At 41.1% G+C, this 17,183-nt stretch overlaps 1 pseudogene; it reads right to left on the minus strand.

Annotated features, from left to right (window-relative positions):
• Positions 1-1,297: 1,297 nt before the first annotated feature.
• Positions 1,298-1,845, minus strand: LOC125358025 (annotated as a pseudogene).
• Between the last annotated feature and the right edge of the window lie 15,338 nt (positions 1,846-17,183).

Here is a 17,183-nt window from a genome sequence, read left to right on the forward strand (position 1 = left end):
TTGTCTTGGTTATTTTCTTCTCAAATCATTCAGTTTTCACAAATTATAAAGAAGGTTAAAAATGTACGAGATTGCTACATTTCTATCTGATCACAATGCCTCTCCTGGTGGTCATTCATCTAGTTGAGAACTAGTTACTGCAGGACATGGTGAGCAACTTATTTATCAGGGACAGATATGAGCAAGTCAGATTCCTAGCCTTAAGGTGGAAGTTATCGCTTTACTTTCCATGTAGACTCTCACACCAGGCATGAAGCATGCAATAAGTAATTGATTTCAGATAAGGAGGCAGTGGAGTAACTGGATCCAGTGAAGTCAAGGGAGGATAGCAGGGCCAGTGTTCTGTGGGAGGGCTTCAAGGGCCCTAGTGTTTAACCTGAGAACCCTAAGATGGCAGAGAAGAAATCATTTATGCAAAGACCAGGGTTAGGAAAGTCTTAAGCTGCACTGGAATTCTTGCCCTGTTAGAACTTGGTGCATTTTATTCCTTATCAGATATTCCCTTATGTTCCAGCAGAATTAATGGAAATATCCTTTAAGGGAGTATTTTTCAAAGTTTTCACTTAGAGCGCTGTCCTCTGGATCAAACCCTTTACTTGTACGATCTCATTTAAACCTGCAAGTTAGTGTTCTTTAAAAATTGAGTTGAAACTCAAGAAGGTCACAAAATCCACTTACTGAATTATAAGCATCATCATCATCTTATTTATTTGTTTGTTTGTTTATATGCCAGTACTTGAACTCAAGGCCTGGGTGCTGTCCTTTTGCTTTTTCAGTTAGGGTTGCTGCTCTGCCATTTGAGTCCTACCTCCACTTTCAGATTTTTGCTGGAGATGAGAGTCTCACATACTTTCCTGCTCATGTGGGCTTCAAATTTTGATCCTTAGATCTTTGCTTCCCGAGTAGCTAAGATTACAGGTGTGAGCCACTGGCACCTGGCTGTAAACATTTGTTTTTTTCCCCCCACAATACACCAGTACAATCTATTATTGAAGGTTTAAAAGTATGTCCATTCTTAATACATGACACAACTAAGAGAAGGCAAGAATTTTAGCTCAAAGTTTTAATGTTTTGCATTGAAGGCCAAGACTATACAATATGGCTCAATGTTTATCTCAACACAGTTCTAACCTCATAGAGGATCAAGAGGTCTAACAGGATATAAAAATGAAAGCAGACAAAAAAATCCAAAATCACCTTTGGATTTATAGTATCTTTGTTTTAGGCCTCACATTATTCCTTTAAGTAACTTCTGTGTACAATGCTCTAAACAAAAATCATTGACAACAGGTAAGCCATATGTCTGATATTAGAATAACTAACTGGCACAATATATTACATACATAAAATTTCAAGAATTTAGACACCATTTTCAAGTGCATATTTTTCAACATTTTATTATCATTTATTTTATTTAACAATCTAAGAAGTGTGCAGCCATCAGCAGTTCCAGTGTAATTTCAGGTTCAATTGGGAATTCAGGAATCTCAGTGGATCTGTTAGTGTAGGCAGCCTTGTAGGTAAAATACATGTACACTTTTGATAGCACATGTGAAGGGTTGTCTCTAAACTTGACCTCATTGGTTTCCTTCTCAGAAAACTGACCTGATCCACTCAACATGGCTTTTATTGTGCCTGCTGTTAGGGCATGCTCTTTTTTCACAACGAATTCGTCACCATCGGAAGCTACTAACTTGACATACATGGCATCAGGGCCTTCCTTCACAGCCACCCTGGGTTTTCTCCACTCCATCCATTATGTTCTTCTACTCTTTTGCTTTGATTCCACAGGAACTTCTTTTACTAGTTTCTAAGAAACAAAGTATCCCTGAGAGGTTGAGGCTGAGTGATTTGTTCCAGGAAAGAAACAGGAGTAGAAACAACTTTAATCTGCAGCACCCTTGCCAATCCTGCCCCTGATGTAGCCACTACAGCAGTCTTCCCCAGCTTACCTGTAAACATTAGCTTTTAAAAATGTGTTTAGCTAAAATTTTGAGTTCACAGCATTGCAAGTGAGGGTTGCTTTTGTTCATTGCTTTTCTCTCAGCTGTGTGCATATGTATATGCAGATACTGACTTCCTCTCACAGTGTAGGATGTGCATTCTTTTTTTTTTTTTTTTTGCCAGTCCTGAGGCTTGAACTCAGGGCCTGAGCAATATCCCTGAGTTTCTTTTGCTCAAGGCTAGCACTCTACCACTTGAGCCACTGCACGACTCCCAGCCTTTTCTGTTTATGTGGTAGTGAGGAATCAACCCCAGAGCTTCATGCATACTAGGCAAGCACTCTACCATTAAGCCACATTCCTGGCCAGATATGTGTTCTTCACTGAGGGTTCCAGAAACAAAAAAAAAAGTGGGAAAGCTCAGAAGCAATCAAAACAAGCCAACTTTACAACTGAGCAAAGTAAAACAAATTTGTCCAAATCTTGTGGTTATTTCATACCCTGAATGTGAACTTGAAGTCAAATTACCCCTTTGACATCTTGCCTAATATTCCATTTCTCCATCTCCAAGTGCAATTCATCTGTTTCTGTGGGCACCTAGAAGTGGTTAGATAAGGGCTATCAAACATCCATGATCCACTATTTGTGGCCAGATATGGGGTGGCCTGGTGTCAAACAGACTGGTAGGTAGGACATTATAAGCATTAGGGGAAGTGGGATGTTTGCTCCCTTGCTTGCAAAAGAGCTAGTTGTCTATTGAAGGGTTCTGTTTGCTTGAGCGGGGTGTGCGAGTTCCTAGTAAGGGCTTAACTTAGGACAAGCAGGAAAAGAAGGTTACCTCCTGGTATCTTCCCTCTCCATCCTTCATTTCCAACTGCGCTCAAGTGAACGCTGAATGTGCCCATTGGGAATATGCCCATTATTAGCCTGTTACTGGCATCTTTAAGAATGGATCATGAGATTTGAGGAACAGTAAGGCAAACAGAAAAAATAAAAGCTCAGAATTTGGGATCTTTATGGGGAGACTAAAAGGAACAAATTTGTAGAAACATCATATTAGTGAGATTTTTCAAGAAGCATATAAGAAGAATAATTTTTGCTGGGCATGGTGGTTCATGCCTATAATATCAGCTACTAGGGAGGCAGAGATGGGAAGATCATAGCCCAAGGATAGCTGGGCAAAAGCACAAAAACTCTGTATGGAAAACAAAAATAACAAGAAATAACTAAGCTTAGAAAAAGAAATAATGAGGGCATGTCTCAACTGGCTCATATTTCAATCTTCCATACTGAAAAAAAAAACAAAATCCCTAACACAGGAACAAGAAAAACCAAAGAACCACTTGTTCCAGGAATTGGGGTGTGAGCCAAAAGTCCAAGGACCTGTAACAATAATGCCTGCTGAGGAGAGTTTAGGATAAAAACAGAAGATGAGAAAATAAGACCTTAAATATTAGTGAGCAGATGACCCACTTCTAAGAGTGCTAGTCATTAAAATAGACAAAGCTTGCTAGCTTTCACCTGGGGCCTGGCACATTATGTTTCCTTTACACCTTGCAGATTGCTCTCTTGGACCAGGGAACTAGAGCTATTAGCAAACCCTTTTCAGAGATGAGTCTGTAACTGGGTGAATGAGTTGAATCATCTTAACTTTTATTTCTCTCTCTGTAGCATGTGTTTAAATAGTAACCTAGGCTAGTTTGTTTGATTGTTTGTATTGATACTAGGGCCTAGGCACTGTCCTTTATTTAGCTTTTCACTCAAGGCTGGTGCTCTACCACTTGAGTCACAGCTCCACTTCTGGCTTGTTGTTAGTTAACTAGAGATAAAAGAGTCTCATAGACTTTCCTCCCCAGTCTGGCTTTGAACTGTGATTTCCAGATCTCAGTCTCCCCAGTAGCCAGGATTACAGGCATGAGCCAATGGCATGCAGCTCCAGGCTGTCCTTGAATTAAAAATTCTCCTGACTCTGCCTCTTTAGTGCTGGAATTACAGTCATCCATCCCTTATAACTGACAGTTTGTACCTCCTCCCAGTCTGCCCCATTCCCCCTGCCAGGCTGTCTCGCTTTGTACTCTTTCCTAGCAGCCTGCTCTCCACAGAAGTCAGCTGTGGAATTGCAGCAGGGCCACTACAGGGCCCTGCACTAGACAGCACGTCTAGGAAAGGAATTGCACTTGCTAGTCCCTCTTCTGGCTTCTCTCTCTTCCAATTCTTCTTAAGGCTGCCATCTTCAATGGTATAGTTCGACTGTTCCCACCAGAACTCGTGTTGAAATGTAATCCTTATTGTGCTCTATGAAGAGGGTAGAAACTTGATCTCATTCTGGTATTCAGAGGCAGGATCTTTCTGAGGTAATTAAGATTAAAAGAGGCCCTAGTCCAACAGGACTACATCTTTGTAAGACAGGGAGACACCTGGGCCATAAAGCCTCGTTGTGCCACATAGTGCCCTATGAACCTCTGACTCCAGAGTCTATCAAGAGATTCTTCATAGAGTCTCTTGGACCCCAGAACCATGGAAAGAATAAACCTTTATTCTTTACAAGTTATCCAGTTTGTGGTATTGAATTATAGCAGTAGAAACTAGATTAACATGCAGCTCAACATCACCTCCTCAAAAAGGTTTTCTTCATTCGTTTCTAGTGCTCACAACAAATAACTGTGAACTTGAGTGGTTTAAAACAATGACAACTTTCTGGGTACTAATGGCACACACCTGTAATCTTTGCTACTGAGGAGACTGAGATCTGAGGGTTGTGGTTTGAAGCCAGTCTGGACAGGAAAGTGTGAGACTCTTCCCTCCAATAAACTACCACAGAGCTGCAAGTGGCGCTGTGGCTCAAGTGGTAGAATGCTAGCCCTGAGCAATAAAAGCTCAGGGACAGTGCCCAGGCCCTGAGTTCAAGCCCTAGAATGGCACTAAAACATAAAAACAAAATAAAACAAAAAGGAAAAAATCCCACAACAACTTATTCACTTATTCAACTTATTCACACACAGTTCTAAAAGCCGAGGTCTTGCATCAAGTGCTGGTGCATGGATGTTTCTACCTGGAGGATGTGGGGAACCGGATAATTGGTCTTTCCATTTGGTGTGTATTGGCCACCCTTGGCCTCCAACATTCACCTCCATCTTCTCATTGCCTCTCCTCTGTCTTCTCCCTTTCTCTTCTCTGCTGCAAAGTCTATGTTGTATGTGTGTGTGAGAGAGAGTGTGTGTGTATGTGTTTGTGTGCATGTGTACACGCATGTGCACAAGTGTGCACATGTGTGTTTTCATTGTTTGAGACAGGGCCTCTACAAAACCTTTCTGCCTCAGTCTCCCAAGTGCTCAGAGTACAGGTGTGAGTTACCACCTCCAGAGGGCCAACGCGCTTTCCGATGGTCTTTGCAAGAGGCAACACTCAATAATCTTAGAGACCCCACCAGGGTCAGCTTCTCCCCTTCTTCTAAGACCATCTCTGCTACTCAGTTTTCCCAATCTTGACTGTCTCACTGTGAATCTGAACTTCAATTTTTTTTTTTTTGCTGGTCCTGGACTTGAACTCTAGGCCCGGGCGCTATCCCTGAGTTTCTTTTGCTCAAGGCTAGCACTCTACCACTTGAGCCACAGCTCCACTTCCAGCTTTTTTTGATACGCCATTGGAAAGAAGAGTCTCAGGGACTTCTCTTCTTGGGCTGGCTTCAAACTGTGATTCTCAGATCTCAGCCTCCTGAGTAGCTAGGATTACAGGAGTAAGCCACCTGCACCTGGCTGAACTTTTATTTCTTGTTGTGGAGCCCTAAATGTTGAGTTTATTATATTATACTGAAATGAGAAAACTGTCTTAGGAATCTTTGATTGCACAAGCAAAGTTGAAATCTTTTCTTCTTGGCAGAAGCCTTCCTTGTCACTAACATCAGCACTGCCATTCCTGTCCCTGCTCATGACTTTATCGTGAGTCTAGGAGAGAAGGTCCCTAACGGATGGGTGTAGGCCTGGACAGGATTCTATTGCTAGCAGGACTTTGCCTATGCTAAGTATGTGCTCTAGCACTGAACTACGCCCTCCCCCAGCCAAGTCCCCTTCCCCCAACGTCCCCAAAGTGGTTAAAAATAATTCTAAGAGGGCTGGGAATGTGGCTTAGTGGTAGAATGCTTGCCTAGCATGCATGAAGCCCTGGGTTCAATTCCTTAGCACCACATATGCAGGAAAAGCTGGAAGTGGTGCTGAGGTTCAAGTGGTAGAGTGCAAAATGAAAGCCAGGGACAGTGCTCAGGCCCTGAATTCAAGTCCCAGGACTAGCCATAAACATAAAAAATAAATAATTCTAAGCGCCCATTGAGATTCTAAAGTTTCTGGCTGAAATCACACTATTGAGAAAGATAGGCACAGGAAATCACTGTGTTATACTTGCATGTGAGAAGGTACAGCCTTCTAATTTTTGATAAAGGTGCAAAAAATACACTGGAGAAAGAACAGCCTCTTTACCAATGGAGTAGGCAAAACTGGTTATCTACTTACAGGAGATGGAAACTTGACTCCTATTTCTCATCCTGTATTAAAATCAACCCCAGGTGGTTCAAAGGACCCAACGTAAGACCTAAAACAGGCAAACATGGGAGGCATTGAAAGTTATAAGCAGGGAATTCTTTTTGGAATAGGACTCCATCTGCCTAGAAAATAAGAACAAAATTTGACAAATAAGGCCACATCAAATTAAAGAGTTTCTGCCCAGCAAAAGAAACAATCACCAGACCAAGAGACAATGGAATGGGAGAATGTCTTCACCAGAGATTCAACAGATAACTGACTAATATCCAGAATATACAAAATCTCAAAAATTAAACACTAAAAGAATAAACAATGCAATTAATAAATGGACAAGCAATTTGAACAGATAGTTGTCAGAAGAAATACAAATGGCTAATAGATACATGAAGAAATGCTCAACATTATTAGCAATAAAGGAAATGAAAATTAAAACCACCCTAAGCACTGGGAATGTGGCTTAGTGGTAGAGTGCTTGCCTAGCATGGGTAAAGCCCTGGGTTCGATTCTTCAGTATCACATTAACAGAAAAAGCCAGAAGTAGAGTGCTAGCCTTGAGCAAAAGAAGTCAGAGACAGTGCTCAGGCTGAGTTCAAGCCCCAGGACTGGCAAAAAACAAAATAAAACAAAACAAAAAACACCCTAAGATTCCATCTCACTTTAGTCAGAATGTCACCAAGAAAACAAACAAAGACAAATGCTGAAGGTGGGGTGGTGGGTGGGGGATGGGAGGTTGGTCAGGGCAGTGTGTGTGTGTGTGTGTGTGTGTGTGTGTGTGTGTGTGTAAAGATTGGGAAAGACCATAACACTGTTCCTGGGAATCTAAGCTAGTGAAACCACTCTGGAAATCAGTTATGGAGGTTCCTCAAAAGACTAAAAGTAGACCTTCCCTGGAACCACCATACCATTCTTGGGCATATATCTGAAGACATGTAAAAATATAAGAAAGCTATCTGTTTACCCAAGTTTATTACAGCACTGTTCACATTAGACAAATCATGGAATAAGCCGGGGTACCCAACAATAGATGAGTGGATGAAGAAGATATAGTACTTGTGGATGCTACACATAGTCCATATAATTTTACACATCCATAAAGAAAATATGAGACCATATCATTTGCAGGAAAATGGAACTGGAGGACATTCTATTGGGTGAGATAAGCCAAGCTCAAAAAAGTCAAATATGGTATGTTTTTCTCACTTGTGGAAGCTACACCTAAAAGTACATACATAGTCTTGGATATGTATACATGTGTATATGTATGTGTGTGCATATACTACATATGACACAAGTTGTAATTAGGGGGCTCTTTAGGGGGATGAGGGAAGAGTAAAGAGGGAGAACAAAGATGGAGGTAAATTATTAAAATTTATGTTCTTGTTTATTTGCTTTGAGAATTTAAAAAACTATTGGTATTATAAAGGTGATGTACAGAGTGGTTATAGCTACATAAGTCAGGGAATGAATTCCTTTCTTTTTGGACAGTCATTCTTTCCCTCACTCTCTCTTAGTTTTTCCCTTTCATTCCCACTCACAAGTTATGTAGGTTCTAGGGAGCACCATAGCTACATTTGTTCAGCCTTTGTCCCTCCATTTCTGAGTCTCCCTTACACTCCCAAAGACAGATAATGAACAAACAAGACAGAAAGGAAAGAAAACAAAAGCAATGATGAAGATAAAACCTCTAGTTTCCATTTTCTGGAATTAATTTTGATAAATAGTATTTTATATGATCAGATGGAGGTGAATATTTTTGAAATATGTTGCAAGTATATGTAAAGATGGCATAAGCAATCTCAATGAAAGCTATTGACCAATAGGAGGCTGGGGTTGAGGAAAGAGAAAGCAATGGCCCGTATACTCTGAGCAAATAACATACGGAGTGAAACTGTAGACTGTTATGTGCTATGTTGCTTGAAGAAGGGAGGACGAACAGAGAGGGTGAATGAGATTGAATGTGGTCAAAGTAATTTAGTATTTATTTATTTATTGCCAGTCCTGGCAATAAATAAATTCATTTATTTAGTGCTCAGGGTCTGAGCACTGTCCCTGGCTTCTTTTTGCTCAAGGCTAGCACTCAACCACTTGAGCCACAGTGTCACTTCTGGCCTTTTCTATATATGTGGTGCTGAGGAATTGAACCCAGGGTTTCATATATATATATATATATATATATATATATATATATATATATATATACACACACATATATATACATATATATGAGAATATATGTATGAAAATGTCACAATGAAATTCCAGCTTGGACAATACATATATGCTAATAAAAGTTGTTTTTTTTTTTTTTTTTTTGGCCAGTCCTGGGCCTTGGACTCAGGGCCTGAGCACTGTCCCTGGCTTCTTCCCGCTCAAGGCTAGCACTCTGCCACTTGAGCCACAGCGCCACTTCTGGCCGTTTTCTGTATATGTGGTGCTGGGGAATCGAACCTAGGGCCTCGTGTATCCGAGGCAGGCACTCTTGCCACTAGGCTATATCCCCAGCCCCAAAAGTTGTTTTTTTTTTAATAGTGAAATAATATCTCCTCCTTACCAATAAAATAATAATTATTTAAAAAAAAGAAAGTGCCTGGTATCGGTGGCTCATGCCTGTAAATCCTAGCTGCTCAGGAGGCTGAGATCTGATAATCATGGTTTAAAGCCAGCCAGAGCAGGAAAGTCTATGAGATTCTTTTATTTTTGCTAGTCTTGGGACTTGAACTCTAGACCTGGGCACTGTCCCTGAACTCCTTTTGCTAAAGGAGTTCGACCACTTACCACTACTCACTCTACCACTTAAGCCACTACGCTACTTCTGGCTCTTTCTGCAATTTATTGGAGATAAGAGTCTCATGGACTTTCCTGCCCTCAGCTGGCTTTGAACCACAATCTTCAGATCTCAGCCTCCTGAGTAGCTAGGATTATAGATGTGAACCACCAGTGCCCAGTACTATTATTTTCAATTAACCACTAAAAGTTGGACATGGAGTTGTGGCCTAGGTCCTGAGTTCAAGCCACAAGACTGGTACCAGAAAAGAAAAGAGAGAGAGAGATTCTTCTGTCACAAGGCTGAGGCAGGAAGGTCACAGGTTCGAGGCCAGGCCAGCCTAGACTACACAGGAAATGAGTTGAGTTGGGAAGGTCCTTGTATTAGACCTTCATAAGAATTTCCCTCCATCAGTAAATATGGTGCATGAGTATGGAAATAAAATGATGATGCTTTCTGAGATTGGTTTGGGAGAAGAGAGGGGGAAGAGGGAGAGTGACAGAGGAGTGAATCTGATCAAGGTATATTGTATACATATACAGACATGTCAAAATGAAATTTGTTTGTACGAGTAATCAATGATAATAAAAATGTGAAAAAAAAAACTATTTCCCTCTATCTTGTGTTATTTTTACATGAGAGTCTGGTTCTCTAAGCCTTTTTTCTCCAGGAAAGGAGCGTTGGGTAGATCCGAACCCCGGGATGAGCAATCCTTGGAGTGGCCTGATATGCGACATGCAGAGTAACCTGCCTGTCACATGTGCTTGCGCTCAGCTCTGTGTAAGGTTGGACTCCTGCTCTCACACGCATTTATAGCACAACGGTGTCCTGACCCTCACCCTCCTAAATTGTGTGATCTTGCTCAGAGACTTTGGAATTTCCCTGGGCTCTTAGAATTATTATTATTTTTTTAATCAAATTTGGCGAATTTAATAAAAAAGAGGACTGGGCTGGGGGTATAGCTCAGTTTTACCCCTAGCACCCCTGCCCCCCCCCCCATGGTTACACCAAAGGCCTCCACTGCACTCTTCTTTTTTTATTTATTAATTAAATTTTGTTGACAAGGTACAGTTACATAATAGGGCAGTGAATACATTTCTTGTGATATCTTACACCCTCGTTTTTTTTTTTCCCCTTCCCTAGATCAGGTAGGCATATATACAATACCCAGTGTACCAAAAACATATACAGTAGCCACGTGGCATATGCCAAAGGAAATTCAGCTAGAACTTTAAATATAACGTCAACAATAGAGTTTGCTTATCCTTGTCTTATATGATCATACATATATAGCTTTTGCACTGCACTCTTCTTGTGTGTCCTCCCACCTTGTCTGTCCTCCCTCTTTTCTGACCCGATTTCTTTTGCTCCTGAATGGTCAGGGATCTACAGAACCTAATGGCCTGTGATGTCAATCCTCTTTGGAGCTGGGCAAACCTCTTAGAGCTTGCTGATTGGCCTAAGCAAGGAGCCATTACGGGGACTTACTGAGACAAGTTAGATAGGACTTTACAGATGAAAAATAGATAACTTGGACTATATCACAATAAAAAAATCTATGTACCAAAGGACAACAGATTTAAAAGAGGCAACCCATGAGAAAATATTTGCAACTCATATATCTGATAGAGAACTTATATCCAGATGAAGGAAAAATCCCTGCAACTTAACACCAGCAACAAACAACCCAATTTAAAAAATGAGCAAGTATTAGACTCTGGTGGGCTAAGGCTTGTAATTCTAGCTTCTCAAGAGGCTAAGATCTGAGGATTGTGGTTCAAAGCAAGCCCAGGGAAGAAAGGTTTGTGGGACTCTCCTCACTAACGAGCTAGCAAAAGGTCAGAAGTGCAAGAGTGGCTCAAATCAGAGAGCTAGCCTTGAGCAAAAAAGCTAAATGAAGCAGCCACCAGTGGCTATTCAGGAGGCTGAGATCTGAGGATCACGATTTGAAGCCAGCCTGGGCAGGAAAATCTGTGATACTCTTCTCTCCAATTAATTAATCACCAAAAAGCCAGAAGTGGAGCTGTGGCTCAAGTTGTAGAGTGCTAGCTTTAAGCCAAAGAGTTTCAAGCACTGCAAGGAGAGGCCTCTGGGGGAGGGGGTGCTGCACATGGATGTCTATGCACTTCTGTGATTTAAACCGCACACACCTATTTTCTCACACTTTCTGAAGGGTGGGAAGTCCAAGATGAAGGTTCCACTGAACTGTGCACAACACTGTGTTTGTGTTTATATCCGAAGCAAATCCACTTGCTAAAATTTGTTGTCATCCATTTATTCATTTTTTTTGGAGACCTGGTCTTACTATATATCCATAACTGTCAGTCCTCCTGTCTCAGATTCCCAAATGCTGGGTTTACAGGTATGTGCTACAACATCCATCTTCCATTTGATTAATGTGTTGTTGTTGTTTTTTTAATAACTTGTACTTATTTGCTGAGATTTTACCTTTTCTTCTTTTTAAGAGATGTGTAGTTGATGGGTTCTTGAAACATCAGCTGTTTTATCTTAGTGTGGATGTCACTTGTTTGTCTTCTCTTAATTTTTTTTTTCTAGTCCTGGGCCTGATTGAACTCAGGGCCTGAGCACTGTCCCTGGCTTCTTTTTTTTTTTTTTTTTTTTTGGCCAGTCCTGGGCCTTGGACTCAGGGCCTGAGCACTGTCCCTGGCTTCTTCCCGCTCAAGGCTAGCACTCCGCCACTTGAGCCACAGCGCCGCTTCTGGCCGTTTTCTGTATATGTGGTGCTGGGGAATCGAACCTAGGGCCTCGTGTATCCGAGGCAGGCACTCTTGCCACTAGGCTATATCCCCAGCCCCATCCTGGCTTCTTTTTGCTCAAGTCTAGTACTCTACCACTTGAGTCACAATGCCACTTCTGGTTTTTTCTATATATGTGGTGCTAAGGAATTGAACCCAGGGCTTCATGTATGCGAAGGAAGCACTCTACCACTAGGTCAGATTCCTAGCCCTCCTAATTGTTATTTTCATTTTCTTGGTTGCTCGTAGGACAAGTAATATTTGGATTCCAAACTAGTTATTTTGCATTCTGGAATATTTTTTTAATCTTGTGTTTTCGCAGGCCATTACCCTTTAGCCCTCCGGCCTGGTTGTGTTCCAACGACAATTTAATTTTCTTTGCCTTTGAGTCTCCCACTGGTCTCTGCTGGTGCTTCCTGAGGGAATGCAAGAGGAGCAACTCAGGCCCAAGCAGCAAAAGACAGTCCCAGCTGCATGGCTCCTGCTTGCTGTAGTAAATATTTCCTGTATGTGGCGTGGGGGGGGGGGGGTTGTTGTGCTGGAATCTTCTTGCCAGGGATCCCAACCGCAGTATTCATCTGGTCAGGAGGTGTCAGGCTCAGGAGTGAGGCTTCTAGATGTTCTGGCCCAGTACCTCTTGCTCATTCTTGTCTCAATATGCCCCTGTAAGAGGACAGAGCCTTAGTTTCTCGAGTACAAAAAGGGCTCCACTATCAGTCTCCTTGTTGTGTGTGGATGCCCTTGCCTCCAGTTCTTTTTAGCTCCTTTTTAGCAGGGGCATCTCCAGCCCAATTGGGGGTGTGAGGCTTCTGTGTATTGGTCCATTCTGTTTTGCTATGATAGAGTACCTGAGGTAAGGTCATGTATAAAGAAAGAAGGTTTGTTTTCTGGTTCTGTTGGCTGCCAAGTACAAATGGCACAGTGCTAGTAGTATCTGCTGAGACCTCCCTCCCCAGGTGATGTCACACCTGGGTGAGGAGCAGGAAGGAACCTAGCTGTGCACGGAAACAAAAAGGAATGAGAAGCAAGAAAGCGGGTAAGGCCCGGGGTCCTTCTGCTGTCAGCTCACCAGAAAGTTCTTGGGTTTGATAAACAAATTCAGCAATTATCAGGATACAAAATCAACACAGAAAAACCAGGCAGTGGCACCTCCCTGGCAGCCTCTCGGTGGAAATCCCCATCTATGGCCTGGCTTGGGGAGGGGTAGGCTTTCCTGATGCTGTTAGGGGTCCTCATGTTTGGTTTGGGGGAGAAGTGTTCATCTCCTGAGCCATGCTCTGTAGCCAGATTGTGGGGTGTAAAATACCAGGTCTGGGAAAAACTCAGGCAATCTCCTGCTGTTGGCTTTTCTGCTGTGAGAATCCCAGATCCGTTGGCCCATCTTACTGTTTCAGAGTTCTCATTTGGCTGCCTTTTGCATTATTTCCAGGCTTTGTGGTGTTGCTTAGGAAAGAGAGTTGCAGAGAGCAATGTCTTTGCCACCATAAGCGATCAGACTCTTCTGTTTATTTGTTTTGTTTTTGTTGCCAGTCCTGGGCGTGGACTCAGGGTCTGAGCACTGTCCCTGGCTTCCTTTTGCTCAAGACTAGCACTCTACCTCTTGAGTCACAGCACCACTTCTAGCTTTTATCTATATATGTGGTGCTGAGGAATCGAACCCAGGGCTTCATGTATATGAGGCGAGCACTCTACCACTAGGCCATATTTCCAGCCCCTGATCAGACTCTTCTGATCACTGGGAAGGAGTCGAGCTCTAGGGTAGCATCTCCCACTTAGAAAGAAAAGGTTTTACCCTCCTGTCATTGGACAAGCATGGAAAGATGCTCAGATTCCTTTAGAAGCAAATAATATGGGGGAAAGGGAGCTACTCAAGAGCACTAGAGCAAGCTGATGCTATGCAAAATGGACAGCTTCCCCTCAAACCTCATGTCAAAACCTCAGCCAACACTCGAAACTCCAGTCTTATTTTTGTCATTTTTATTGAAAGAGCAAAATATTGTATTAAGTTATTTTACTGTTATTATAAAGTTGATGTATAGAGGGGTTACTGTTTTGTAAGTCAGGTGATAAGTACTTTTGTCACTTTTATGTTGTTTTTTGGCTTGTTTTGGTAACTGCTTTTTGTTCTTTGCCTCTTTACTACAAAGATAAAAAGAATTGCTTTTAGTGTTTTTAGTGCTTTTAGTGTTTTAGTGTTTTTAGTATTTTTGTTAAGTTGATGAACTTTGTTGCTTTTTAATGTATATTATATTTATAGATGGTTACAAATAGTTCATTCATTAACCAGTCCTGAAGGAAAAACAAACCTGTTCACAAAGTCACTAATATCACAAAAAGAAAGCACAAATGACTACCACAAGCTCCCCCAGAGAACAAAAACGAAATCTGCCCTGTTGCTATGTATGATTCCATTTTGGCTTTCTGGCTTCTTCCATTCTTCCCCACTGCGCAGCAAGAACAAGGAGAACACGGGAGAGTCTTAGCTTCATTAAAAGTGGATATGATCATATACCCGAGGAATGCTAGCCTAATTTAGTTGACAATGTGATTGCTGGAAAAGGAGAAAGTGCCTTGGGACATTAGACTCAATCCTGAGACCATCGATGCAGTTGAAAGAGAAGGCACATTTAGGTTTCTGGGCTGCAAGAACATTTAACTCCCAGACAATCCATGCAGTCTTACTAGCCTTGGTCTCCCTGCCTTCCTGCCTCCCTCCCTTCCTTCTTTCTTCTTTTCCTTTCTTCCTCCCTCTTTTCATTCCTTCCTTCTTCCTTCCCTCTTTCTCTTCCCCCCTCCTTCTCTTCCACTCCCTCTCCCCCACCCTCTCTGTCAGTACTGAAGATTGAACTCAGAGCTTCACTTTCACTCAATTTTCTAACTGATGGCTGGCACTCTATCACTTGAGCCATGTCTCCTGTCTAACTTTTTAATGATTAATTGAAGAGTGGAGTCTTTGGAGTGGCTTTTTAAAAATCCTTTTTTGTGTGATACATTTTTATTGTTATTATAAAGGTGATGTATAGAGGAGCTACAGTTACATAAATCAGGTAATGAATACATTTCTTTTTGGATAGTGTCACCCTTTCCCTCACTCTCTCCCAATTTTTCCCTCCCATTTTCACTTACAAGTTATATAGTTCATTTTCAACATAGTGTCCAGTGAGTACCACTGCTGCATTTGTTCACCCTTTGTCCCTCCATTTCTGTGTGCAAATGCCTAGAGTCCTGTAAAATTTATCATGTCTTCCCTGCAAATGATATAATATTCTTTCTAATAGTTATGTAAAATTCCATTGTGTATATGTACCACAGTTTTTGATCCACTCATTTATTGTAGGTCATCTGGGATGAATTTGTTTATCAAATCGAGTTTTTGTTTTGTTTTGGTTTTTTGCCAGTCCTGGGGCTTGAACTCAGGGCCATTGTCCCTGGCTTCTTTTTGCTCAAGGCTAGCACTCTACCACTTGAGCCACAGGGCCACTTAAGGCTTTTTTCTATATATGTAGTGCTGAGGAATTGAACCCAGGGCTTCATGTATATGAGGCAAGTACTTTACCACTAGGCCATATTCCCAGCCCCCAAATTGAGTTTTTAGGGTGTTTTAAACATGAGATCATGTTGTCTGCAAACAGAGATAATTTTATTTCTTCTTTTCCTTTGTATCCATTTTAGTTCTTCCTCTTGCCTTATTGCTTTGGCTAGGAATTCCAGAATTACATTGAATAAGAGTGGAGAGGGTGGACAGAATTGACTCATTCCTGAGTTTTATTTTTATTTTATTTATTTATTTATTTATTTATTTTTGCCAGTCCTGGGCCTTGGACTCAGGGCCTGAGCACTGTCCCTGGTTTCTTTTTGCTCAAGGCTAGCACTCTGCCACTTGAGCCACACCGCCACTTCTGGCCATTTTCTATGTATGTGGTGCTGGGGAATCGAACCCAGGGCTTCATGTATACGAGGCAAGCTCTTTTTGCCACTAGGCTATATTCCCAGCCCTCATTCCTGAGTTTTAGAGGCTATTTTTTCAGCTTTTCTCCATCAAGCATACATTAGCTTTTGTATTGTGTACAGCCTTTATTATGTTGAAGTGTGAATTCTCCTCTTCCTAATTTCTCCAGGGTTTTTATCATAAAGAACTATTTCAAAGGTTTCTTCTTCATCTATTGAAAAGATTATGTAGCATTTATTATCTTTGATTCTATTTATGTTCTGTATTATGTTTATTAATTTGTGATTACTTAAACTTTTAAAAAATGTCACCAATTTCCTTGCTCTCTTGTAATTAATTTGTGAGTTTTGAAATATTCTTGCATTCATGGAATGGAATTCACTTGGTCATGGCATGTGATATTCGTCGTACAAGGTGATTTTTTGACAAGTCCATTGATGTGCACAATGCTTCTTGATTGTGCTGCTGAGCTCAGTTTAGCAAGGCTTTGGCAAGAATTTTGCGTTTATGTTCATCAAGGAAATTGATGTCTAGTTTTCTTTTTTGGCTATGTTCTTACCAGTTTTGGTATCAGGATAAAACTGACTGCATAGAATACGTTTGGGACGTTTCCCCTTTTTATGTTCTAGACTAGTTTGAGGCACATTGCTGTAAGTTCTTTAAAGGTCTAGTAGAGTATATCCTCTTACTATGGAGACACTTTACTGTTGCTTTATTGTCATTGCTTGTTATAGACAGGTTTAAATGACTTATATCCTTTTGGTTCAGTTTTGGTAGGGAATATATATATATACACTATATATATATACTATATATATATACAAAATTAAGCCATTTCTTCTACATTTTCTAGATCATTGGAACATACATTTTCAAAGTAGTGATCCTCTGTGGTGTCTATTATAATAACTCACTTTTTAATCTCTGATCTTATTAATGTGGGTCCTCCACCTCTTTTTTTTGGTTAATGTGGCTAAGGGTTTCCTTCGTCTTAACTATTGGTTGCATGGATCCTTTGTAGTGTTCTTTTAACCTACATTTCGCCAATTTCTGCCCAGAAAAGTGTCTATTTATGCTTAATTATACCTTCCTATCTACTAATTTTGTGTTTTACTTATTCCTGTTTTTCTAAAAGCCTGAGGTACATAATTAGGTAATTCATTTGAAATTTTCCTAATTTGGGGGGAGGGCAGAACTGGGGATTTGATCTTAGGGTCTAATGTTTGGTAGGCGGAC

The sequence above is a fragment of the Perognathus longimembris genome, chromosome 10 (assembly GCF_023159225.1).
Source record: "Perognathus longimembris pacificus isolate PPM17 chromosome 10, ASM2315922v1, whole genome shotgun sequence".
In the NCBI taxonomy this organism is placed as follows: domain Eukaryota; kingdom Metazoa; phylum Chordata; class Mammalia; order Rodentia; family Heteromyidae; genus Perognathus; species Perognathus longimembris.